Here is a 26,348-nt window from a genome sequence, read left to right as displayed (position 1 = left end):
AAATGACTCAAAAGTGGCAGGAGTTTACCAAATGGCATTTGGTCAATTACCTTGAAGTACTGGATTGCAATAAATTTCACCTTTTGTGAATTGTTCATTGATTTGTCAATTTTCTGGCCATTCCAACCTCTCCCAAGTGGGATCATTGATACCATCTCCAACTCTCACATGTTCCATATAAATTGGCTGAACCCAGATTTAATCATGCTTTTCACATTTGTGAACTTCAGATTTATTGTCACATACAACCTGAGATTCCTTTTTCCTGCAGACGCAGCAAAATTACTACTCATTGGTAGTACAAAAAATAAACCCTGCACAACGAACCCATGTAAACAAACAAAGAACTGTAAACAGATAATGAATTAAATAAACTGCAATACAGAAAGAACAAAATTAAAATTTTTAAAAATTTAATTTAAAATCAACAAAGGATAAAGTAAGAGTCCTTAAATGAGTATCTGATTGAGTTTGTCGTTTAGGCATCTGATGATCAAGGGGTAGCAGTTGTTCCTGAACCAGATGATACAAATCTTTGATGACCTCTTTCCTGATGGCAATAGTGAGAACAGTGTGTGCTGGGTGATGTGGGTCTTTGATGATCACTGCTGCTCTCTGACAGTAGCATTCCCTGTAGATGGACTTCATAGTGGGGAGGGGTTTTCCTGTGATGTCCTGGGCTGTGTGCACTACCTTTTGCAGGGCTTTACACTCAGGGGCATTGGTGTTCCATACCAGACCTTGACGCAGCCAGTCAGCACACTTTCCACCACACCTCTGTAGAAATTTGCTAAGGTTTCTTGTGTCATACCAAACCTCTGCAAACTCTTGAGGAAGTAGAGGTGCTGACGAGCTTTCTTCATGTTGCCATTGGTGTGTTGGGTCCAGGGAAGACCCTCTGAGATGGTGATTCCCAAGAACTTAAATTTGTTCATCCTCTCCACCTCTGATCTCCCAATAATCACTGGACTTTAAACCTCTGGTTTTCCCTTCCTGAAATCAACAAACAGCTCCTTAGTTTTGATGACATTGAGGGCAAGGTTACTGGTGCACCATCGAGCCAAGTTTTCAATCTCCCTCCTGTACGCTGACTCATCCCCTTCCTTTATACAACCCACTGCCGTGGTATCGTCAGCAAATTTGTAGGTGGTCACAAGAGGCTGAAGAATGGTATCCTTGAGTCAAATCAATACAGCAGGAGCAAGTATGACTTACAGAAAGCCATTTTCCAGGCAAAGTGGGGATACCAGATGAAAATGGAAACATCAAGGGGCACCTGACAGCTGTGGCAGGGCCTAAATGCCATAACCTGTTGCAAAACCAAATCTGGTAAAGTAGAAGATGGCAAAGCTTCTCTCCCAGAGGAACTCAATGCCTTCTACACCCGATTTGATGACCGTAACAGCAAAGAGCCACCCCTCCACACTCCCACATCCTCTGATGATCCCATCCTGTCCGTATCTGAGGATGATGTGCTTGCTGTCTTCAGGAGAGCGGATCCGAGGAAAGCATCCAATCCGGATGGGGTATCTGGCTGAGTACTAACAATCAGCTGACCAGTTTACCAAGGTATTCATGGATATCTTCAATATCTCATTCCAGCAGGCCATGTTGACCATCTATTTTTTAAAAAAACATCAATCATACCGGTGAAGAGTGCCCATGAAGAGTGTAGTAATCTGCCTTAATGACCATCAACCAGTAGCATTTGCATCAAAGTGATGGTGTTTTGAAAGGCTGGTGTTGAAGCATATCAGGTCCTGTCTGAGCATGGATACATTCAAGTTTGCCTATTGTAGTAACAGGTTTTACAAAAAGCCTTGGAATACCTGAAGAGCAAAGATGCATACATCAAGATGCTCTTTATCAACTACAGTTCGGCATTTAACACCATCATCCCCTCACAACTGATCAGCAAACTCAAAGACCTGGGAGTTAACACCCCACTGTGTAATTAGATCATGGATTTCCTCACCTCCAGACCATAATCAGTGAAGATTGGCAAGAACTTCTCCACAATCTCTATCAGTACTGGAGCACGAGAGGGCTGTACTCTTATCCCCTTGCTCTACTCACTTTACACCTATGACTGTGTAGCTCGGTATGACAATAACACCATCTACAACTTGATCCCATCCTGTACATTTCATTTTAAGATGATTCTAACTATCTCCAGTTACCCCCAACCCGTTCATTAATTCAGAAGATGGTGGTTACTGTGCAATTTGATTCTGGCCAGAGTATCAGATTTATTATCTTCCAATGAAAAATTTAACTTTTTGCTGCTCTGACTTCAACCAGCCTCATGACTTCAAAAAACAATGTTTCTATCTGTAAAACTGATTGTAAAATTGCTGTTGAATCAATTTATTTTCTACATCCTCCAAAACATTTCATGCTTGTGGATGTTGTGCTTTTCCAAGGCTGAGAATATTAGCGCATAACAAAAGGGAATTTGATGTCTTCTTTCCTCCAGTTCTCCATTCACAGTCACCCCTCCTCCCCTTGCCTACTGGTGTGCCCTCCTTCCCTTATCCACCTATTACCTTCTGCCTTTGGGAGTGTCCTCCTCCCCCACCCCCCATTATGTTCAGGCGCCTGCACACATTTTTTTCTTACCTTGATGAAGGTTCGAAACATTGGTTATGTATCTTTGCTTTATAAAGCACACTGACCCGACCTGCTGAGTTGCTCCAGCATTGTGGTAAAGGTCAAGGTTCCATTATTATCACATAATACTGCATTTAGAACGTAACACACATGAAATTCTTTAACTTTGTCTTTTGTAAGGAAGATGGAGAGTTGTCACTTTGTCCAGCGCCCTTCACAGAAATGAGGCCCTAACATGGTACAAACTCTCAATCCCTGGTTCACAAGGCTGAGCTATCAGAGCCTTTAACTCAAATTACTCCCTGCTGGTGTTCCCTTTTGACATCTGTCTTTGGTCTTTCCCCTTTTGTAGGGTTTAAAGAACTTTGCGATCTCATTGTGACCAGCATCTATGGAATTAGCCAAGGCATGATCCACTGGTTGCAAATTCAGTGTGGAGACTCTCACTCGGTTAATTGGGTGTACAACTTGGATCTCTTTCATTCATCGTGTTTCGATAGGTGAGCAATGATGTAGTCGACGCCTTTCAACATTCATTAATAGATCAATGCCAGCAATGGTTCTTAGCCTTTTATAGTCTAATAAATGATTGTAAAACCTCTTTCAATTATTCATCAGTAAGCCTTCCCAAAGGATAAACTGCCCTGAACACTGTATGAAAAAAAGATAATCAGAATGAGGGCATGTTGTCGGCCCACACCTTTGAAACTGAAAAATATCAATTTTCTGCTTCCCAGCTATGAACCAAAACTTCAAAAAGAAAATAGAATGTTTCACAAACAGGTGTAGCAAACATGGAGATTGCAAGCACTCAATGAACAGTCTATCAGCTCTACTCACTTTACACCTCCAACTGCATGGTTCAGTATGATGACAAATTTGTCGATGATATCACGGTAGTGGGTTGTATTAAGAGGTATCGGTGCCACAAGACTTGCACTACCAGGTTCAGGAACAGCTGCTACCCCTCCATCATCAAACTCCTCCACCATCAGACTCCTCAACAGGGACTCATTTAAGGACCTTTACTTGTGCACTTTATTGATTACATTTGTTATCTGTTTACAGTTCTTTATTTGTTTACATGTGTACACTGTGTACAGTTTTTTTTTGTACTACCAATAAGTGGTAATTTTGCCACACCCATAGGAAAAAGAATCTCAGGGTTATATGTGATGTCGTGTATGTACTCTGACAATAAATCTGAAACAGTTAACCTGATTTAACAGACAGAATGCTGGAAGCATTGTCTAGTTAGCTTCACATACCAGCTGACCTGTCAAACCCCCAAAACATAAATTTGACATTTCTAACAGAAAGGCAGCTCAACAATTGAATGTACCGTAGGTGATGCACGTCAGTATCAGTCGAGATTATGTGCGGAAGTTAGAGCCAAAGAGCTTCCAATCGTGACTATGAATAGGGGACAAGATGAGCCAAACAATTATTTGTTTGTAAACCTATCAGCTACTCTTAACATCCAAAGGAGGTTGGCCAGAATTTTATAATGACCATACTTTCACCACACACACACACACACACACACACACACACATACACCCCACCCATACACACACACACCCCATCCATTCACACACACACCCCCACCCATTCTCACACACACACTCCCACCCATTCTCACACCCCCCACCCATTCTCACTCACACACACACACACACACACACACACACACACACACACACACACACACACACACACACACACACACACACACACACACACACCCACCCATTGTGTACTCTTTCTCTACCCACATATGCCATTCATGCCATAGGTGTTCTGTGGTTATCAAAGGATTACTTAACTTGGTATGTGAGTAGAGGGAAAAAAAGGCTGAGAACCTCTGCTTTAATCCTATGCTTTGCCATTGGAGTTTTTCCTCTTTTCTTCTGCAAATAAAAGTAAAGACAAATTAATTCTACCAATTCTTTATTCTATGGAGTTTTTCAATTAACACAAAGGCTTAGTAGATATTTTTATTCAAAACATAGTCCTTTAATTGCTCTTTTTTGCAACATCCAGAGAAGATGATTCCTTACTAACTTCAATTCAATGCCACATTTTATCTTTTACTTCATAGATGGGCAGACATGAAATTTTGATTAAATGGAAAGATAACTCTCCACCTAAACGTGCACAATGTCTAAAAGATGATATCTTGTTTAAATTTGGAAAAAAAAATGCGGTTAATAAATATCAAATTTCAAATGATATGGGGCTCGTTCTTGGACGACTACCATAATCTTAAGATTTAGTGCTAAACTGGAATTTTGGCATTCCGTTGTCCCTCTCTAAGACTGTGCCACCTGCATTTATTAATGCTAATCTTCAACCTTGCTGAGGGGCAGGGGTTTTGAAAAGTTTAAAAAAATTTTTTGTTAGGTACCATTTTAGTGTCTTGAGCTTGCTTTGGAATAAAAATATAATAAGCATTTTAATTAATTCCAAATAATTAGGGTTAGGAAAGTACAATAATAGCATTAAATTAGATTCAATTTACTTTTGTACTGTGCCAAAATATATTGTTCATTTTGCAAGCGAGCATTGTACTTTCTCTCCTGGAGAGGGTGCTCTCTCCACTGCATACTCAGCTGTATTGTACATGGAAATCAAGATGCAAATCTGACACTGGGGATGGGGAAGAGCATCACATAATTTGGATGGGAGGGGAAAACGGTTCCCAAATTGGAATTAATTAGCCTGCTTACCATGGGCAGCACAGTCAGTGCAGTGGTTAGCAAACGCTAACAACCTGGGTTTGAATCCCCCGCTATCTGTAAGGAGTTTGTACGTTCTCCCCTTGTCTGCAAGGATTTCCTCCCAGCCTTCAAAAACTTACGGGGGCTGTAGGTGAATTGAGATATTTTGGCAGCAATGGGCCAGAAGGGACTGTTTCAGTGCTGTATGTTTGTACTGTTTTAAAAAGCTTTGGACCCGACGACATACCTTACAAATACTCAGATTTTGGAGTTGATTCGAATAGGACTCTCATTCCTCTGGGTCTCAAAAAGCAATGGATTTTCATTGTCTGCAAATCATGTGCTTCACAATCAAATAGTCAAATACTCACGCTGCAAGCTCATGGGTATGAATATATGTGCCGTGCTCGGTGCCAGGGGCCACTTAGATGATGTATATCAGCAGCTGCTACTCTTTCAACTTTAGAAAACAGTGTTCACCTCTCACAATAGAGTCCCCCACCCACGGGGAAGATCAAGGGTGCAACAATTACTCCTGAAATGAGGGGCAGTTAAGAGTTGAGTAGGGCTGTTGGGCACTACCAGTTGCCCCAATAATCACAGAGACAAAGGCTGAGGGGAACGATAGGCTTTATTACACACAAGACTTGCTGGCCCAGGTCCAAACTAGGGAAGTGCAGGGAAGGAAGAGGTGACTCGACCTTTATGGCCTGGTCACAGGGGAGGAGTCTAGGAGAGGATGTCACCAGGAGGCCGAGCCAGCCCGTGCCTGTACTGGCCAGCACATACAATAAACAAGGGCCTGATGCTGAAGTGAAAGCAGACTAGTGCGGAATTCCAGTACGAAGAGTCAAATAATGTACTGCAGAAGTCTGAAGATCTGGACTGCTCGGGGATTGGGTCGGTCTGGATGTTCAGGATTCTTGGGCAATACTTTTAAAATTCAAATTTAAGGAGGATTAAAGAAAATTTTGATAGTTTATTCATTAGCAAATAAACCATGCTTAATTTATCAAAACAAACATTTTTAAAGTAAAATAAAGTCAACAAGCGTGGTTGCTTTCCGCTGTGCATCCACAGCGCTTACACATGCACACAAAAGCCCACTAAATGTGAAATGTTTGAGGGTTTGAGAAAAGTCTGGATTATCAGGTGGTCCGGATTTCTGGCTTCTGGATTTTTGGATTTCTACTGTAGAAAGTTTCTGCAGCCATAACAAATAATTTGGATGTTTTAAGAAGGTTAATGAAATTTTGCCCTCCATTGCAAGAGATCTAGAATGTAAAAGGTGGGAAATATCAGTGCAAACCTACAAGATGCTGGTTTGACTGCACCTGAAATACAGTGAGCAGTTCTAGTCTCTGTATTAAAGGAAGGATTTGCTTGCATTGGAGGAGATGCAGAAAAGGGCGGCATGGTTGGCCTAGTGTTTAGCGCAATGCTGTTACGGTGCCAGCAATCGGGGCCGGGATTCTAATCCAGTCCTGTCTGTAAGAAGTTTGTACCTTCTCCCCGTGTCTGCATGGGTTTTCCCCGGGGACTCCGGTTTCATCCCACCATTCAAAACGTACTGGGATTGTCAGTTAATCAGGTATAAATTGGGCAGCATGGATTCATGGGCCGAAATGGTTTGTTACTGTGCTGTATGTCTAAAATTTTTTAAAGATTCACTTGCTTGATACTTGTTGGCTACGTTGAACATGGAAGTAATTGATGATTTTATTGAAACAAGATTTGAGGGAGATTGACAGGGTCTCTGCTGAGAGGATGTTATTATTGATCTGGGTATCTGCAACTATAGAGTATAATTTCCTTTATACCATGAGAGGGAGACTACCTAACTACCAGACTGCGTTCCTGGCAGTAATCACCTCAGGTGGGGAGAATTATTCTACTTTTTTCATAATGGGAGTGAAGAGGAATTTACTCTCACATATAGTAGTGAATCTTTGGAACCCTCTAATCTAGGGAGTTGTCGAGGCAGTCTTTTTTTTAATACTTTATTTAAAATAAAACCACCTAGCAAACATATTACAATATTTCAAACTTAATCCAAATACATGTGGTGTTTTATTTTAAAAAATGAAAAAAGAGATTAAAGAAATACGAAAGAAAGAAAAACTTCCAATGAATCCCCCCTCCCCCAACCCCCTACTAACTAAAAAAAAGAGACAAGAAACCCCAGCAGGAGAACTTCACTTTCCGATACTTTTAAACATATAAACATTTATTGAGATCTATAAGAGAAAGGGAATGTTCGAGATTCATTTAAATTTTAATACCAACAGTTTGTAAATCTGGGCTCCATATTTTACAAAATGTATTATATTTATCTCTTAAATTATGTAATTTTCTCAAGTGGAATAAAACTGTGGCCATCTATCCATTCCCACATCAGTAAACAACCTCCAAATTATAGCAATACATTTTCTAGCTATTGCCCAAGGCAACTTGAACAAATTTTACTTTGTACATATTCAGTTTTAATTTAGGTTTAATCCCTGTAACATCTCCCAGTAAAAATAATGTTGGATCCTGTTGGAATCTCACTTCAGTTATTCAATCTAATAAATTACCCAAATCAAGTCATTCAACATATACAAGGTTGAGACTGAGAGATAAGCAATAAGGGAGTTTCAAGATAGCAGAGAGCAGGAAGGTGGCATTGTGACCAAAACTGATCAGCCGTGACCTTATCGAAATGGTGGGCCAGGCCAATGAGCCAAATGGTTTAGTCACTCCTATTTCTCGTGTTCTTAATCTTAAATCCAAGAGCCACATTTAACCAAAATTGGGTTCCTTTGCTGAAGGATATTTGGGAACCAGGTGGAACTTTAGAACAGGTAGCATTTTCATGGTTATATTTCAACAAATGAGTCGGTGTCAAACTGGACAGAATCCGTGTATCTGCATTGGAGGAAGCACACAAGAGAGATGTTGCTTGTCTCTCTATATGTTCTTTTGTATTGTCTAGCTATCCTCTAGTATTTTAGTGAGAATGAAAGAGAGAAATACTGAAACAAAGAGGCAGAACACCTGTGTCAGTCCTCAAGCATCTAATTAATTCTCTACCTCACAAGTTCATCGGTTTCTCTGATCCCAGTCGTGCAATGAAAGGTAAAGGTTCCATTATTTCATGCAATATGACATTTAACATACTTGAAATTCTTTAACTTTTGTCAATCGTATGGCAGGCAGAGTCGCCACTTTGTCCAGCGCCCCTCCCAGGTGGACTCCCCTCCAAGTACTGACCAGACCTGAGCCTGCTTAGCTTCCGAGATCAGACAATCTCAGGCATATTCTTTGAGATACAGCATTGAATTCACCAGAGATTATATTATGGGAAAATAAATGGAGAAGAGGGATTGGTCTGAGAGACAGCATGGACTCGGAGGGCTTTTCTGAAAAAAATGAGAGGTGTAAAAAATGTAGATTAATTCCCCCCACACAAGGTGGTTTCAGGAAGACAAAGCATGCCACAACAGTCCTGTGTATGTTGAGGAAAACACAGTAAAAAGACCACCTGGATCCCTAACAGCCCTATACTCACTTGGAAATGAAGTGCCAAGAGGATGGCATGGTTAACGTAGCACTATTACAGCATCAGCGTCCAGGACAAGGGTTCAAATCCCGCACTGTCTGTAAGCAGTTTGTATGTTCTCCCCATGTCTGCATGGGTTTCCTCTGGGTGCTCTGGTTTCCTCCCACCATTCAAAACATATGGGGTGGTAGGTTACTTGGGTGTATTTGGGCAGCCCAGTTTCATTGGGCGGAAGGGCCTGTTATCATGCTATATGTCTAAAACACCAGGGGAAAAATTCAATGGGGAATCACCACAATCCAAGCCAACCCAGGAGAATGTGAAAACACAAATGCTGGAGGAACTCAGTAAAGATAGTGTTTTTTGTTTGTTTCCTACAAAAATTAAAAACTACTCTCAGAAGATCTTTCCTGGAACCAACACACCAATGGCATCATGAAGAAAGCCTCTACTTCCTCAGGAGTTTGCGGAGGAGCTAGTGGAGTTGTTCAGGTGAACCGGTACGGACTTGAAGGGCCGACATGGCCTGTTTTCGTGCTGTAAACGGTTATATGGTTATATGTAGCTGCTGGTTTGGGCCTGACCCTTTCTAAGATTCTCCGCTCCACACTACAGACACTTCCTCCCTCCTTGCAAAATCTTGTCCCAGGAGAATGGCCGATTTAATGCAATCTCTTACCCAGTCAAGAATCTAGTCAAGCTCCCCCTTGGAGAAATCCAGTAACTGGATATCTATTTCATTCACCCACTGTGTGAGCTGCCAGTAGCTAGGTAGATTGGGCTGAGAGTGAAATTCTGGACCACTGCCTCAGTCTTATACAGAGAAGAACCACCCCTGATATCCGATAAACAGTTTAAAAGACAAAAATACTATTTTGTACTTACATTGAACAAACTTCACTTGCATGAATATTTAAACCTTAGAGCATATTACTTTATTTTCAGTCACATTTTTGAAAGCATTTAATCATCACTGCATCTGTAGGTTCCTCCCCCTCCACGGAGCCGCCCAAAAGACAAACAATAACATTACAAACAGTTAATTCCCTCTCCTCCAAGTTTAAAATAAAGCCTCTGACTGGGGCGACTCTTACGAAGCAGGAATAAGGAGACACTTTAAGTCACCCCAAAGGCGAGCGGCATCAACCAGCTCTTCATCCTGGGCGACACCATTGCTGTTTCACACAACTTTATTCAAACAGCTGCTACAAGCAAGGCACTCCGCTGACTGAATATTTGCTCCCATCTTCATCAAAAGTTTATGTGTTACTGTACTTTTAAAAAATTTTAAGCCGGTTGCTTGAGGCTGCCAGTTGCTTGACTTCCAGATACAGGGGGTTTTACTGTGGCAGGAATGCAAGATTCTGGAACAAAGAGGCAATGCAAGTTTGATTCACCAAGGCCAGTTCCCGGGTTGTGGAATGGCATGCACTGTCAAGTAGATTGTTTGTCTTGTAAGCATGAATTGGACTTCTTGCAGAATTTGGGATTAAGGTCCAAATGGTTGTGCAAGAAAACTTCATAAAATCATTGAATTGTTACAATATAGAAATAGGTCACTTGGTCCATTGGGTTTATTAGAAGAGCAGATAATCGGACCCACTCATTTTAGCATGCACAGCAAAGTTTTAAAAACTTTCAAATGCACTGTTTCACCGATGTTGTTCAGCACCACAATGGCTCTGTCAGTGGACTGGTAGGAGCAGTTCTTTATCACAGAATGGAACTAGTTATTTAGAATGCACCTTGTAGACTTTGCCACAGTTGAGAATGACACACCTTATCCTGTGGTTTGATGATAAGGCCAAACTTAATGTCGAAAAAAAACTACAGTCCTGGACTTTCATTAGGGATTTGAACCCCGGACACAATCGGTGGCACTGTTGTAACTGCTCCATTAATTGTGTCTCAGTTCATCTGTACATTGTATTTATGTATATGACAATTAATTCTCATAGTCAAGGTAGATAGGGTCGTAAAAAGAGATTTTGGCACATTGACCTTCATAAATCAAAGTATTGAGTATTGGGGTTGGGAAGTTACTGTAAAGTGTATAAGCCATTAGTGAGGCCAAATTTGGAGAATTGTGTGCAGTTTTGGTCACCTAACTACAGGAAAGATATCAATAAGATTGAAAGAGAGCAGAGAAGATTTATTTGAATCTTGTCGGGACTTCAGAAACTGAGTTACAGGGAAAGGTTAAACAGGTTAGGACTTTATTCCCTTGGACCATAGAAGAATGAGGGGAGATTTGATAGAAGTTTACAAAATTATGATGGAGTGGCGGCATGCCACTAGGCAGGCGAACCGGCCCTGCTTGTAATCCACGCGGTGGGGCAGCCGCCCAAAATGGCACCGTCGGGGGTTTCCCCTTCTTCTCAGCACTGAGCTCAGAAGCCCATGCTGGGAGACCACATGACGTCAGTGTCCCCCAGCGCAGTTCTCAGCCAGGTCCAGGCTGGGAGTATAAGTCCAGCCGGGCAGCCAGCAATAAACCAGTTTTTTCTGCTCACTGAGCTCAACCCGTCTGGTTGTCTGTTCTTTCAGTAGCAGTGTAGCTGCTGGCTACAATTGGTGACCCCGACTGGTTCAAACATCTTTGAACCCAACATGAGCGAACATGGGATCAGTGATATAGCCGTCAAGCTGCCTGACTTCTGGGTTCAGGAGCCAAAGACCTGGTTTGGCCATGCGGAGGCTCAGTTTCACCTCTGCCAGATTTCGTCCGACATTACCAAATTCTACCATGTGGTCGCCACTCTGGACCAGGCCACTGCCAAATGTGTGCTCCACCTCGTTCAGCACCCGCCCGCCGAAGACAAATACGGGACCATCAAGCGAGTGCTCACCGGATCCCTCGGATTATCCAGGCGTCAGTGTGCCGCTCGGATGCTGCACCTCGAAGCCTTGGGGGACAGTTTCCCGGTGGAGATGACGGACAAGATGCTCGCGCTCATGGGTGATCACACCAACTGCCCACTCTTTGAGTGAATTTTCCTGACCGACGTCATCCAGCCGTTACTGGCCCAAGAGAGCTTTACCGAACCGAGGGAGGTTGCTTAGAAGGCCCAAGTGCTGTGGATCGAGCGAGTCCCGGAGGGCTCGGCGGTCCAGCAGGTCATGAGGTATGGGCATGACCACGCAAAGCCTGCCCCCAGCACTGTGGTCGAACACCTGGCCCCTGCAGGGGCCACAAAAAGCATAACCAGGGACACAGTATCCGCTCCAGGCCTCTGCTTCCACCACCAGCGCTGGGGAGCTAAGGCTGGGAAGTTATGAAACTTTTTAATGTTTTTTACGTAGTCGATATAATAAAAGTCTGGAATAAAGCAACCAAACTTGACTGCTTCACAGGGACGGGACCCATAAACTTTGAGCAGAGTTCCAAGGGGGCCATAGTCCCCCCGCCCCAAAAAAAACTTGAGAAAGAATAAATTTAAAGAATATACAGGACAAAAACAATGGTGAGTCCTCCCAATAAAGTCAAGGCAATTTTGTTGGAGAAAATGAGGAGGATGGAGGATAATTGCATATTAATTTTGAGATAAGAGTTTATTACCATTTACAGAAATACAATGTACAAATGCACCAAAATTCTTACTTGCTGCAACTGAACAGGTTCTGTTCCGACAACCAATCTCAGCCACTCAGAGCAGTGTGCTCATCTAAGTTGATTGATAGTTGGAACTTGCTGTGTGTGGGGTGTTAGGGGGTCCTCACTGATTTTGCAAGCCCTCTTTAAACAACAATTCTGGTAAATCCCATCGATGAGCGGGAGGGAGACCCCAGTGTGACAGAACAATGAGCTGAGATTACATGATTTATTAAATATGTAGATTTAGTAATGATTGACTTTATATTGATTGTTCTACAGTTAGCACAGACCATGAACTCAGCCATTATGTGCTCAGTGTGGGGAACTGACGCACATCATTAGAATGCAGGTTTTTAGACTCTTCAGGAGTCACACCAGCTATATTATATGTGGAACACAATATGCTGAACAGTATCTATTGTAAATGGTACACAAGGTGATGGAAGACATTCACCACCTCGGTCTCCCTTGAAAAATGAAATTAGATCAATCCAGGGTGATTTGGGGATCGTTGTGAGGCTCAGAGTGCCATCTCTTACCTTGCATCTGGGGGAAGTTCGCAATGCAGAAAAATCCTGCACCTCTGCCCATTGTCAAAGCCCTGTGAGGTATCTTCGAGACTACCCCCTCCCTCCTCCTGCCTTTTACAATGGTGAACAGTGTACTAGCTGCTACACCAGCCTGTTGCATAAAGGTTAAAGACCCTTGTAATCCAAGCCTTAGTTTGATGTTCTAGGCACCCAACCTGTTAAAGATTGCCAACCTAAAAATGATCAATAGATCAAGTCACAGAGAACTATAGAGCATGAAGTAGGCCCTTTGGCCCATCTTGTCCATGCCAACCAATTTGTCATTCAGGGCTAGTTCCATTTGCATTTGGCCCATATGCTCTTCCTTTCCATCTTTCTTCTTCTTCTGACTGATTATCAATTATTCATCAATCTATTACACCCAATCCCGGGTGGGACAGAAATGAAATTAAGTTATCTCAGTGGAATAATAGATGAACAATTCAGAGCTACAAATTTGAATCCTGTGTGGCAAATGCATGATAGAAAATGTTAATTAGAAAATGTGAAATTGTAATTATTGTCAGTATCAGTAATCTAAAAAAAAATTACCCGATCACGGTGAAAAAAAATTTAATCTGGCTCACCGAATGTCCTTCAGTATAAGAAATGTACTTTTCCATATATGAGTTCAGACCCACAGCAATGTTATTGACTCTTAAATGTGCCAACAAGGCAGTATTTCTACTGCACCAGGTCAAATAAGTGGCTCACCTTCTTTTCAAGGCCAATTTAATAATGGGCAATAAATGCTAATTTTACCCCTGAACAAAATGCAGGAAATGAGTGCAATGCCCAAAGGTGCTGGAGAAACTCAGCAGGCCATCCAGCATCTACAGTTCTCAATTTTCCTAACCATGTGACTGCCCTCAAGTTCTACAACTATATGATTAACTTCATGCAGGAAATTTAAATTTTTTAAATTTAGCCATACAGCAGGATTAACTGGCCCTTCCTGTGCACAAGCCTGGGATACCCAATTACCTACAACCCTGGTACATTTTGAACGCTGGGAGGAAACCGGAGCACCTGGAGGAAACTCACGCAGATGCGGGAGGATAACGTACCATCTTCTTACAGACAGCGTTGGTTCAAACCCCGGTCCCAATCGCTGGTCCCATAACAGCGTTGTGCTAACTGCTATGCTAAGCGAAATGAGGCTGTAATTTTGCATATAGCAAGTTCCCACAAACAGTGAGGGAAAAATACTGAGCAGGTAACAAGCTTTGCTTCTTCATAGTTCTATGGCATCTCTTGCGTTCACTTGAGAGGCTCGACGGAGATTTGATCTCCTGGAGCAGAGCATGCCGCCACAATGTCGTTAGTCTCAGGTTCGATACCTGAATTTACTGCAGACGTCCTTTCTGGTAGGAACTTGTAAAGATCACTGTTAGGGAGGGAAACCCTAACACTTGTTTTGTAATGTTGTTTCTCACCATACAGAGCCAATTGTTTTCAGCCCCAAACAGGAGCCATCCACAAAATGTGAAAATAATTAACAGTTGATTAAGTCACACACTGTTTTTCTAGATAGTCCAATCCATCCTAAAACTGTTATGATACAGAAGGAGGTGATTCAGCTCACTGAGCATTTGCTGGCTCAAAGTACAGAAAACTCAATAATCCCCTTCCCAGAATTCTGCTAATTATTCTTTTCCATCCCTATCCAATGATCCTTTGAAGGCCCAACTTCCTTATCTCTGCTTTCACCATTCTGACAGGCAGTGAACACTGGCTCCTAACTGCTCCGAGCAAAAGCCCTCTTCCTCACATCTCCTGGTGTACTATGACAAATGTTTTAGAAGAAATTTGATTTCCCTGGTCCATGAATGGGGCTTTGTTAAAGACTCAGAAAACATTTAATTGAATAACTTGAACAAGTTAAAATAGGTTTAAAAAACACATTTTTAAAAAGCTTAAAAAGACTTAAAATGGATCTAAAATATTCAGCACCTGAATGCGGGATTTTAAATTAACAAATGTTTTGATTTTAATTGATTAATTTTGATCTGGAGCTTTGGTTGTTTCTTTTCGCTGGAGTCAAAAAAGGTCCCGACTCAGAACATCGGCTGACCATTTCTCTCCAAGGATGCTGCCCGACGCACTGATTCCCATCTCCTTCTCATCGTGCACTTGTGATCATTTACAAAGAAGATGAACTCTGGAGCAGTTTTGTTTACTGAGGTGGAGTTAAATTAGATGCTTTTTTTTTCATTAACACCTAGACGTTTTGTGGCACTTCTGGAGATTCAGTATGTCACCAAAGACTCTTGCGAAAGAGCTGGAATGGAATTTTTCAGTGAACTCCCAAATGTGGTGTTATGCAATTCCACTCCTTTGCTGAACTCCACGATTGGGGCTGTGTATCAGTTCTATCCACTGCCTGGAGAGGAATTCCGGTCTGTATACAGAAGCCTGGAAACATTTGGTCGACTATTTCATCTGCAAGGGTCCACATCTGATGTTCCAACAGCAACCCAGACTTCAGCGCTGAGGTTTCCACAGAGAGATTCAGAACTCATGGTCTTGTAACTCAAGAGTTGAGATTGATGGCTTACATGGACAGAAAGTCCAACCTCATGCAGCTTTGAAAGGTTTAGAGCAATGGTTCTCAACCTATTTTTTTCCATTCACATGCCATCTTATGTACTCTTACTAACCACAGAGCACCTACAGCAGAGAGGGACATGGACAGAATGAGGGCAATGGACTACCTTGGGTAGACAACATGGGCCTGTTTCCATACTTTCAAACCCCATGGCTTTAAATGTATTGGCAAGTGACGGCACGGTTAACGTACCAGTGAGCGCAACGCTGTTACAGTGCCAGCAATCTGGGTTTGAATCCGGCGCTATCTGTAAGGAGTTTGTAGGTTCTCCCCGTGTTATGCATGGGTTTCCTCCAGGTGCTCCGGTTTCCTCCCACCCTTCAAAACATATGGGGGTTGTAGCTCAATTGGGTGTAATTGCACAGCACGGGCTCAAGGACTGGAAGGGCCTGTTACCATGCTGTATTTCTAATTTTAAATGTAAATATAATTGAAGGTAGATTATAGAGAGTAAAATAGCATACAGTATGTTCAGTAAACTTAATGTATAACAGTGCAATCAATCCCTGCAGTCCTATTGACAAATTGCATTGGCATTGACATTACCCAAGAGCAGAATGACTCATTCTGTGATTGGTTCTCTGTAGCACAAACAAGGTTAAATGGAAAGAGGCTGCTTTATATTTGAATGAATCTTTAGGCTGAAATATGGATGGAAACATTACCATCCTTAAAAACAGCCAATGTATAAAATGATCGGCATTTTAGAATCAGATTTATTGTCATGAATGTTTCCCATAATTTAATGTGTGAAAAAGAAAAAGTGTATATCATGGCTATTGTGATTTATGGTGTGAAAAATAAAAAACTTAAAAAAAAATGTTTCCCAAAATTTGTTGCAGCTGTATTGTGCAGAACAAGGCGCAAAATCTCTATAAATTACTATTCTACAAATACAATATTCAAGGGGGTGGAGCAGAGAGGGGGGGAGGGCAGAAGAAACAATGCCTCATGTCATTGATCTTCTGAATTTGGAACTATTGGAGATAAAGCTTGGTCTACGTTGCAGAGAATAGTCCTGGAGAGAATGTTTTGGAAAGTCTTTGATAGGGTACATTAACACCTCTCCGCATTGGACTTACATTATTGTCACTTCACTTGAACTTGCTCTGTCACCCCTTTCATCTCCCATTTACTTTCCACCTGATCTCTGGCTTTCACCTTTGTTTTTTCCTCCCATCCCATTCCCCTGCAACTTATCACCTTTAACTTATCCCAAATCTGATATAATATATAGATAAATCTTTGGCCTGAAATATAACTCTGATTCTTTTTCCCCAGATGCTGTCCAATTTACTGAGTATTTTGTGAGAACTAAGGCAAAAATTTCACAACCTTATATCAAAATCCTACATTTATCTAGGCTCTCTCATGGATGAAGTGTGACAAATGAATAATGGCTTCTGCCACAATGCAGCAATCACTGTGCCATTGAATTGTGAGTGTGTTGGTTCAACTGTGCACATGATGAACACAAGAACTGCAGATGCTGGAATCTTAAGAGAACAGTGAGGCCTGAGGGATTCAGGCCCTGAATATGGACAGTCTTGTTAAAAAGGTCCCGACTCAGAACATCGGCTGACCATTTCTCTCCAAGGATGCTGCCCGACACACTGATTCCAATCTCCTTCTCATCGTGCACTTGTGATCATTTACAAAGAAGATGAACTCTGGAGCAGTTTTGTTTACTGAGGTGGAGTTGAATTAGATGCTTTTTTTTTCATTAACACCTAGACGTTTTGTGGCACTTCTGGAGATTCAGTATGTCACCAAAGACTCTTGCAAATTTCTACAGGTGGAGAGCATTCTGTCTGGTTGCATCACTGTCTGGTATGGAGGCACTAATGCACAGGACTGGGAAAAAAAAAACTATAGAGAAGTTGTGATCTCGGCCAGTGCCATCGGAGGCATCTGTTTCCACTCCATTGAGGACATCTTTTAGAGGCAGTTTATTTTTTTTTAAATAAGTATAGAAATACAGCATGGTTACAGGCCCTTCCAGCCCACAAGACTGTGCCGCCCAATTGATCTTCGACCCCTGTCCTCTATCCTCAAGGACCCCCCCACCACCCAGGCCTTGCTATCTTCACTCTGCCACTATCAGGTACAGGAGCCTGAAGATGACCATCCAGCGGCACAGGGACAGTTTCTTCCCCTCCGCCATCAGATTCCTGAAAGGTCAACGAACCACAGACACAACTTTCTCTTATTTTTGCCCTAATTTATTTATTTCTAAATGTAACTTTAAAGCAATATTTGCATCTTGATACTGCTGCAAAACAATGTGTTTCGTGACATGTTCCTGGCAATAAAATCTGATTCTGATTCTGAAGATGACCTCAACTGTTGATTTATGAACTTTCAATGGTTCTGCTGAGCCACTGAAAACATAGAAAGGGAAAATTTAATTAATTGAAACTATATCGCAGAAAGCAATATATTCTACTAGAATCTACCAGTATCACCTCTCTTATTCATGGCCCTGCCAAAACATCAAATATAGGTCCATTGTGAAATAAAGTGATCATTATTCTAGCAGCTGGGTGGCCAGAATGTACAGAAGCCAGGTGCACAGCAGTTAGCCTAGCTCCCTCTCAGGTCTAGGTACCTGGGTTCAACCTTGCCCAGCATTGATGTCAATGTGACATTTCCCCATTCTTATCATGATCGCTTGGTGTCCCACCAGGTGCTCAGGTTTCCTCCTGGGTCTCAGAGACATGCTATGAGGTGAATTGATCCCTATAAATTTCCCCTTAATGTCGATAAATTGGGCAGCAGGGGCTCGTAGGCCAGAAGGGCCTGTAATCCTGCTGTGTGTCTAAATTTAACATGCCGTGGTCAAGAATTGAACTTGAATCACTTATTTTACTCTCAGCCACTGCTGTTTCTGGAAGAGAAACACCCAGCCACTTCCCTGGGCTTCTTTCCCTGTGAGTCATTCCAACACTTGATATCAATCTATGACCTCCAATGCAACCAAGTTGTTCTATCTACTCAAGGTCATAGATTTGCTAGAAAGGGTTTAAGAACATGTAATCTGCTGTCCTACACGAAGGGTGAATGAGATTGCATAAAGAAAGGTCATTTTAATCGGCCAGCTTGTTTACATCACTTTGTTGTGAGGACTGGTAGTTCAAAGAGAGATAGACTTGCAAATCATTTGTTGCTCTCTGCAAACCTTGAATACAAAGAGCAGGGTGATAGGATTGTTCTCTTTCGCATTTGCCATGTTAGGAAACTTCCCAACTTGTGGAATTATTTCAATTCCATTTTCGTTTGCTGAAAGGCATTCAGAGCTGACATCGTACAGTGCTTGTGAGATGGAAAGAGGTGTAGGTGCCACAAGACTCACACCACCAGATTCAGGAACAGCTGCTACCCCTCCACCGACAGACTCCTCAATGACAAATTCAATCAGGGCCTCATTTAAGGACTCTTATTTGTGCACCTTTTGATTTGTATTGCACAGTTGGGTTGTTTATATTTGTTATTTGTTTACATGTATATGCTGTGAACAGTTTTTTTGCGCTACCAATAAGTGGTAAATCTGCCTCGCTCACAGAAAAAGAATATCAGTGTTGTATGTGCTCGAACAATAAATCTGAAATCTGATCTGCATGTTGCTAAGTAGTCTGTAGTTTGAAAAAGTGAAATATGAAAGTCTGCAAACACTGAGATTGTAGTTTTTTTGTGTTTTTACAATCCAGAGGACCGTAAGAGTGGCAGAGAGGATCAATGGAGTCTCCTTCCCCCACCATTGACGTGATCTACCAGGATCATTTTCTGAAAAGGACTCGTAAAATCATTGAGGATCCCTTCCAGCCTGTACACAGCATCTTTCAGCTGCTCCCGTCGGGAAAGAGATCCAGGAGAATCAGAGCCAGCACCACCAGGCTGAGGAACAGCTTCTTCCCATAGGCAGTGAGAACGCTGAACGACCAGAGGAACTGCTCACACTCACCATCCGAGACTCTCATGTTCACAAAACAATATTTTTTTTATTTGTATGAATACTTGTACTGTGCATGTGTTGTTTGTCTGTATGGGTGTTATAACTAGTTGTGTGTCTGCGTGTCTTGCACCGAGGACCGGAGAACGCGGTTTCCTTGGGTTGTACTTGTGCAATCAGGTGACAATAAACTTGACTAATTTGAAGAAGCTTTCAGATCTGACAAGTCCCGAGTGGCTTGAATCTCCATCCTCATTGTTTGAAGACTTGCATTAAAAAGACTTGCATTAAAAAAATTTGAAATATTTTCTTGAATCTTAAAAAGGACTATTATCTTCAACTTAAGATCTCTCCTCTCCACTATTTTTAAAAATTAAGGTCAATGGAGAATTTTCTAATGATAGAAGGATATATTTATTCATAATCAGATGATGCAATTGGACACACGCGGAATTGCCCACCAATGTGCTGTGCAGCACAGTGAAGCTGGGAGCACCACCTGCAAAGACTATAGGGAGTGTACCAGTTGAGGGGAAATACGAACGTCTGCAGATGCTGTGATCGTAGTCAACACACAGAAATGCTGGAGGTACTCAGCTGGTCTGGCAGCATCCATAGGAGGATGAAACGTCGGTAATGTAGCTTTACCTCCCATGGACACGGAGTGAGTGCCTCCAGCATTTCTTGACTAAGGTCCCAGTTGAAACCAATACTCCTACTGGGGAGTTGGAACCTATTATTACGAGCCCAGAGGACCCATAAACCGAGCAGCAATAGATATTCCCCAAGACTAATGGTTACAAAAGTTGCTTTGAATTATCTTCAAACATGAGGACAGAATCACACTTTAACTTAACTAACCTAACTTAAACCCCCTTCTAATTCTAAGCGCACGTGTATGTAACGTGTGTGTTTAAGTTCAGAAAATTATTTGGTTCACAGTCCAATCTCACTTCTCATTCCTCCAAGTTCACTGGTGGCAGGCAATTCTGCACAGAATTTGACATTTATAAAGTTCACCAGTCTTTCGTGCTTGGAAGGTAAATGGTTACCGCTCAGCAAGGTTCTTGTCGGTTTTCAGAGAACATAGGAAGTAGGAACAGGAGTAGTCCAAAAATGGCCCATTGAGCCTGCTCCACCATTCAATACGATCATGGCTGATCTAATTTATGACCTAACTCCACCTACCTGCCTTCTCCCCATATCCCCTAATTCCTCTATCATGTAAAAATTTATCTAACCAAATCTTAAATATGTTTAATGAAACAGCCTCAACCACTTCCCTGGATAGAGAATTCCAAACATTCACTACTCTCTGGGAAAAACTATTTTTCCTCATCTCTGTCCTAAATCTACTCCCTCGAATCTTGAGACAGTGTTGTTGTTCCAGGTCATCCACAACTGATGTATTTCCATCAGCCACTTCAGTGCTTGCTGACAAAACTTGCCCCTTCAGGGTTTTCCAGATGATAATCTCTTTCTTTCAGGTCACCACAGAGTTCCTTTTTATTTTACTTATTCCAAGCGAAACATTAGATACCCAGTCCTCTCCCCTTGCATGAACCAAAAGGGCTTTGATCAGGCTGTGTTCCAAATGGGGCTTTCCACCAGCTTGTCCTGCTGGCTGTAACACTGTAGAAGTGATTTCTGTGTGTGTGTGTCTCTCTCTCTCTCTCTTAGAGAGAAAGCCTGTTTGACTCTGCTTGCAAAACCACATGACCCTCTTAGAACAGCAAGCTCTCTTCCAGACAGAAGGCAGCTCTTCAGACAAGATCTTTCATCTGTTGCCATTTTGTAAACAACAATCCATTAGTGAAGTCTCTTGGGCACTCTCCAAAGCGCTTGCTGTTGGCCCCGACATGTCGAATATGGGGCAGTGTTCCAGTATTTTAAATAAGATCTGTTTTAAAGTGTTTGTATGTGACCTACTCTAACAAACGTTTCCAATATATCTCCCAAAAACATATCTATATACTCCGTCACACTATGTTAAAACCTAATGTTTGCCCAAGGGTCACATGTAAATGAAACTGATACTGTCCTATTAACTAACGTGTGCAGAGAACATTGCCCTAAATGTTTTGTATTATAATTATCTGTAATGTTTACAAACAAAGGAAAGTGTATTAATTAAATATCTGTTGCCATGTTACATAGGTTTACACTGATTTGTCATTACCATATCAAGTACTGTAAGGGTTCCTTTGCAAACAGATGAATGGGTTATTTCCAACAGCCATGTAAAGCAGAGTGTAGAGTTCTGGTTTCTTTACTTAAGAAAGGATTATCTGGGAGTCACGTGATGGAGTAGTGGCCGGTCAGGGAATTCCAGCCCTCTCTGGAAAAGTTGAAAAAAAATACAAAACACAAAGGTACAAGAATAAAAATTAAAACAAAGTAAAAGTAAAGGTGTGGAGAAAATGGCAGTGAAGAAAGAAAAACCAAAAACAACGGGAAGAAAAGAAGAAGGAAAGACGTTGGAAGAAGAAGGTGAAGGCCTTACCTGTCCGAAGAGGCCTGCCGCGGAGAGAGAGGCCCGCTCCCTCAGGTCAGTGGAGGTCCCGGGCTCGGGACTATAAAAATGGCTCGCAGAGCCGAGTAAAAGTGCGCAACCGCGCATGCACGAGGAGTTGCGCATGTGCGATGCGCATGAAAAAAAACACACTGACGGGAGTGGGGAACAGCTGCGGAGTCGATCTCCACAGCTGAGAGAGACACCTGCAACACAGCAACAGGTGCAGAACACAGACAATAACGAGAACAAGAAAGAAGAGGGTAAAAAGAAAACAAGGAAACAACAGATGGTCAACCCAGAGGAAGAAGAAGAAGAAGAACAGAAAGAAATGGAAGAAGAAGAGAAAGGCAAGACAATGGATATATCTTTTTTTAAAGAATATATGGAATCAGTGAAAGAATGGCAATTACAAGAATTTAATGAGATAAAAAGAAGAATTAAGAGTGCAGAAGAAAGAATGAATAAAATAGAAATGGTCATATCAGAGACAGGAAAAAGAGTGGATAATGTGGAAGAACGAGAAATAATCGTAGAAATGGAAGTAGAGGACAAAAGAGAAATTAGAAGAATCTAATAAAAAAAGTTAAAGAGGCACAGGAGCTGTTAGCTCAGAAGATAGATATAATAGAAAACTATAATAGAAGAAATAATATAAAGATAGTGGGCCTTAAGGAAGATGAAGAAGGCAAGAATATGAGAGAATTTATAAAAGATTGGATCCCCAGGGTCCTGGGAAGACCAGAATTACAGGAAGAAATGGAAATAGAGAGGGCACATAGAACTTTAGCCCCAAAACCACAACCGCAGCAAACAACAAGAGAAAATATATTGGAGAAAGCAATGAAGAAAGTAAGAGAGGACAAAAAGCCACTGGAATATAAAGGTCAAAAAATTTTTTTCTATCCAGACATAAGTTTTGAACTCCTGAAGAAGAGGAAGGAGTTCAATACAGCGAAAACGATCTTATGGAAAAAAAGATATAAGTTTATGTTAAGGTACCCAGCCGTACTTAAAATAGATATTCCAGGGCAACAAAACAGACTATTCTCGGATCCAGAGGAAGCACGAAAATTTGCAGAACAACTACAAAACAAGCAGAGAGATGAAGACATGTAATAAGAGTAAAAATGACCACGATCTATATGTATGTGTGTAAAGGGGTATATGTGTGTGTGTGTGTGTATATATATATATATCTTTTTCTTTCTTTGGCTTGGCTTCGCGGACGAAGATTTATGGAGGGGGTAAAAAAGTCCACGTCAGCTGCAGGCTCGTTTGTGGCTGACCAGTCCGTAAAGAAAAAAAATAATGCGGGACAGGCAGACACGATTGCAGCGGTTGCAAGGGAAAATTGGTTGGTTGGGGTTGGGTGTTGGGTTTTTCCTCCTTTGCCTTTTGTCAGTGAGGTGGGCTCTGCGGTCTTCTATATATATATATATATAATATATATATTATATATATATATATATATATATATATATATATATATATATATATATAATATATATATATTATATATATATATATATATATATATATATATATATAAAATATATATATATATATTATATATATATATAAAATATATATATTATATATATATATATATATATAATATATATATTATATATATATATATATATATATAAAATATATATATATATTATATATATATAAAATATATATATATATATAAATATATATATATATATATAAAATATATATATATATTATATATATATATAAAATATATATATATATATAAATATATATATAAATTTATATATTTATATATCTACCGGCACCACCTACGGCTCCTAGAATGCTTCCACCAGCGTTGTCTCCGCTCCATCCTCAACATCCATTGGAGCGCTCACACCCCTAACGTCGAGGTACTCGAGATGGCAGAGGTCGACAGCATCGAGTCCACGCTGCTGAAGATCCAGCTGCGCTGGATGGGTCACGTCTCCAGAATGGAGGACCATCGCCTTCCCAAGATCGTATTATATGGCGAGCTCTCCACTGGCCACCGTGACAGAGGTGCACCAAAGAAAAGGTACAAGGACTGCCTAAAGAAATCTCTTGGTGCCTGCCACATTGACCACCGCCAGTGGGCTGATAACGCCTCAAACCGTGCATCTTGGCGCCTCACAGTTTGGCGGGCAGCAGCCTCCTTTGAAGAAGACCGCAGAGCCCACCTCACTGACAAAAGGCAAAGGAGGAAAAACCCAACACCCAACCCCAACCAACCAATTTTCCCTTGCAACCGCTGCAATCGTGTCTGCCTGTCCCGCATCGGACTGGTCAGCCACAAACGAGCCTGCAGCTGACGTGGACTTTTTTTACCCCCTCCATAAATCTTCGTCCGCGAAGCCAAGCCAAAGAAGAAGATATATATATATATATATAGTGTGCATACATGAATGTATCCATATTTAGAGGAAAATATATAGAGAATAGACAAAAATTAATAAGGGAGAGAAATGGAATAGAGGGAATAAGGAGGGAATTAAAAGAGTGACCTTTGTTGCATATGAAAATTGAAATCTTTTCTGGCGGGGCTGGGTGGGGAGGAGTTACGGTCACTGCAAAATCAGCTGACGTTTGCGAGTGAATTCTCAAATCCAAATGGAGAGGGGAGATGTGGTTGTCCGACAAGGGATAAAGGGCAACTCAGGAGGGGGAGGGGAGAATGGGGTTAAAGAAGTTTTAAATAGGAGAATAAAGAAAATGTTTGATGTTTTAGAAATGTTGTCTTATAAAGTGTTCAAAACAAGAAAGCAGAAATGGATAAGAAGGAAAGGTGATGATGGAGAAACGGAAAGGGAAGATAAACAAAGTATAAAATGGCTACACTGAACTATATGACTTTAAATATTAACGGAATACATAACCAAATTAAAAGGAAGAAAGTGCTAAATTTACTGAAAAAAGAAAAAATTGATATAGCATTTGTGCAAGAAACACATTTAACTGAATTGGAGCACAAGAAATTAAAGAGAGATTGGGTAGGACACGTAACAGCAGCGTCGTATAATTCAAAAGCAAGAGGAGTAGCTATATTAATTAGTAAAAATGTGCCAATTAAAATAGAAGAGGAAATAATAGATCCAGCAGGGAGATATGTAATGATAAAATGTCAGATATATTCGGAGTTTTGGAATCTACTCAATGTATATTCACCTAACGAAGAAGATCAAAAGTTTATGCAAGATATTTTTTTGAAGATAGCAGATACGCAAGGGAACATATTAATAGGAGGGGATTTCAACCTGAATTTGGATTCAATTATGGACAAAACTGGGAAAAAAATTAACAGAAAGAACAAAGTAACCAAATTTATAATTAAGTCGATGGAAGAAATGCAACTTTTGGATATATGGAGGAAACAACACCCAAATGAAAAGGAATATTCATATTAGTCGGCTAGACATAAAACATACTCAAGAATAGACCTATTCCTGTTATCAGCTCGTATGCAAGATAGAGTAAGAAAAACAGAAGATAAAGCTAGAATATTATCGGACCATTCACCCTTAATATTGACAATAAAGTTAGAGGACATCCCTCCAAGAATGTATAGATGGAGATTAAACTCCATGCTATTCAAAAGGCAGGATTTTAGAGAATTAATTGAAAGACAAATTAAAATGTATTTTGAAATAAATACAGAATCAGTGAAAGATAAGTTTATACTATGGGATGCAATGAAAGCATTCATTAGAGGGCAAATAATAAGTTATGAAACCAAGATGAAGAAGGACTATAATCAGGAAACAGAGCAGTTGGAAAGGGAAATAGTAAATATAGAAAAAGAATTAGTAATGAAGGAAGATACAACTAAAAGAGAATTGGCAGATAAAAAAAATAAAATATGAAACACTACAAACATATAAGGTGGAGAAGAACATAATGAAGACAAATCAGAAATATTATGAACTAGGGGAAAAAACGCACAAAATTCTAGCATGGCAGCTTAAGACAGAACAAGCTAAGAAAATGGTATTGGCATCAAGGAAAAAAGACAAACAAATCACATATAATCCAACGGAGATTAACGAAAACTTTAGAGAATTCTATGAACAATTATACCAAACTGAAAACGAAGGGAAAGAAGGGAAAATAGATGAATTTCTAACTAAAATTGAACTACCAAAATTACAAAAAGAGGAACAAAATAAATTAACAGAACCATTTGGAATAGTAGAAATACAAGAGATAATAAAAAAACTACCAAATAA

The 26,348-nt window shown here is 40.8% G+C and overlaps 1 protein-coding gene and 1 long non-coding RNA gene across 8 annotated transcripts in view; one reads left to right on the top strand and one right to left on the bottom strand.

Moving 5' to 3' along the window:
- LOC138749191 (spermatogenesis-associated protein 22) overlaps positions 1-26,348 on the bottom strand; it is a 204,905-nt gene that overhangs the window by 166,285 nt on the left and 12,272 nt on the right. For 2 of the 7 annotated variants that reach the window (XM_069910264.1, XM_069910265.1), the window contains one exon: positions 4,437-4,520. The gene's annotated coding sequence lies outside the window, so the exon portion shown is untranslated. Of the gene's footprint in view, positions 1-2,619; positions 2,707-3,952; positions 4,032-4,436; positions 4,521-12,472; positions 12,547-13,005; positions 13,068-26,348 lie in introns of those variants that run through there. The other 5 variants (XM_069910267.1, XM_069910268.1, XM_069910266.1 and 2 more) reach the window with 5 other exon arrangements.
- On the top strand, positions 2,792-19,857 carry LOC138749197 (uncharacterized). Its single transcript, XR_011348473.1, has 3 exons — positions 2,792-2,848; positions 2,963-3,110; positions 19,351-19,857. It is a non-coding gene; the product is annotated as an uncharacterized lncRNA (long non-coding RNA).

This window comes from Narcine bancroftii, chromosome 14 (genome assembly GCF_036971445.1).
Source record: "Narcine bancroftii isolate sNarBan1 chromosome 14, sNarBan1.hap1, whole genome shotgun sequence".
In the NCBI taxonomy this organism is placed as follows: Eukaryota; Metazoa; Chordata; class Chondrichthyes; order Torpediniformes; family Narcinidae; genus Narcine; species Narcine bancroftii.
Note: the sequence above shows the minus strand (reverse complement) of the source record. Positions and strands in the feature narration are given on the sequence as shown.